This window comes from Talpa occidentalis, unplaced genomic scaffold (assembly GCF_014898055.3).
Source record: "Talpa occidentalis isolate TD23 unplaced genomic scaffold, MPIMG_talOcc4v2.1 talOcc4.15, whole genome shotgun sequence".
Classification (NCBI taxonomy): Eukaryota; Metazoa; Chordata; class Mammalia; order Eulipotyphla; family Talpidae; genus Talpa; species Talpa occidentalis.
Window position 1 is genome coordinate 56,791,799 of NW_023601543.1, and position 1,855 is coordinate 56,793,653.

Genomic DNA, 1,855 nt, shown 5'->3' on the forward strand with positions numbered 1-1,855 from the left:
ATATATATCAGATCATTCAAGATTATACAATTTGAGGAACAGAAAGAATAAAAGAATGAAGAAAAATGATCAGAGTCTCAGAGGCCCACTGGGCACAAATGAAATGTACCAACACACATAAAGTGGGAGCACTAGAAGGAGAGGGAGATGAAGAGAAAAATCATTTAAAGAAATAACAACTGAAATCTTGCCAGCTGTGCCACAAACCATTGATCTACACATCCAAAAAGCTCAACAAATTCCAGAGGAGAAACACAAAGAAATGCACACCTAGGCACATCACAGTAAAAACACTGACAGTCAAAGTCAAAGAGAAAATCTTGAAAGCAGCAAAAGAAATGAGTGCACTCCATTCTCATGATACTGCATTGTTACCCACTGGTCTTGATTCAGCAAGTCTTGGGTAGCTCTGAAAATGGGGCTCCACACACTACCTAAAACATATGAACTTACTCCTGGGTCCAGATATGTCATCCTTTCTGAGATGGCAGCCACTATGGACATGCTGGAGTTTGGAAGAAGCCCTTCTACTCTTGTTGCCCTTTGTGGACTGTGAAACTTGGGGGCTAGTTACTTACCCTCTATGAGTTCACTTTCCAAATCTCTAAGTAATCCCACCATCCCTAACTTGGGTAGCTATTGTGAGAATTTGATTCTATGGGCACAATATCCTGACTGTAGCGGTTACTGCAGAAATGATGCAAGTCATCCTGGAAGAATGGCTACAGTGGTCCCCCCTTCACCATGAGGGATAGTTCTAAGACCCTCCCAGTGAATGCATGAGCCCACATTTAGTACCAAATCCTGTATATACTATGATTTCCCTATGAATACATATCTATGATAGTTTAGTTTATAAATTTGGCATAGTAAGAGATTAATAATAACTACTACTTAAAATAGAACAATTGTAACAACACACTGTAATAAAAGTTTTGTGAATGTGGTCTCCCTCAAAACACCTTATTATACTTAATACTTTGAGCCTGTGACTGATCAGGGATAAATGCCGCCGGGGGTGGGGTGTAGACCACGGATAAGGGGATACCGCTGTGTTACGTGGCACAGCATTCCAGGAGATGAATGTCACCAGAGGAAATGCCAGTGTCAGAAGTACAGGAGTAAAGGACTTGGAATGGAGTGAGGGACACAAATTCATGGCCTCCCAGGGCACCATAGTGCATGCCAGTGTGGGTCATGAAGTTATCTTCATAATCATGGCCTTCAGTGCAGCCCTGCTTTGGCCCCATTGTCCTTGGTGCCTCCATTGGTGTAAATAACCCACATCCTCACTTTCTCAATAAACGTGTCTGATAGACACAATGATGCCTATCTTACAGTTTATAAAGACACTGAGGCTGAGAAGTATGAATTAACCTACACAAGGTCACATAAGCTGTAACAGGCAGAACTAGAGTGTGAGCCCAGAGCCCTTTACTGGCAAATAAGAGCACTTTTCCCCACCCTGCTGCCCCTCGCATTCACTCATTTATCCTGTATATACTGGCCACAAAGCACTTGGGACCTTAGGACCCATCTCTGCAATCATTTGGATGTTTCCATGTGACATTAGCCTTTGGCTTTTGGCTTAGCTTTAACTAAGGAGCTAAGTGTGTCGATTTTTCTCTTGTTTTGAACTGTACCCCCCAGGAAACATTAGTACACAATCAGTTAAGGAGCAGACCTCAGATGGCCTCTTGGTTAGTGGGGCCCCACCTGTGAATTAACCTCCCCAAAATGCCAGAAGGCTCCATTGTTAAGTAGTGGTTTCAGTTCTTGGAGCAGCCTATCACATGGATCAAACCCTAAGACCCCATCGTGAGGTGATGGTTGGGCCTTCAGAGCAGTTCTATGC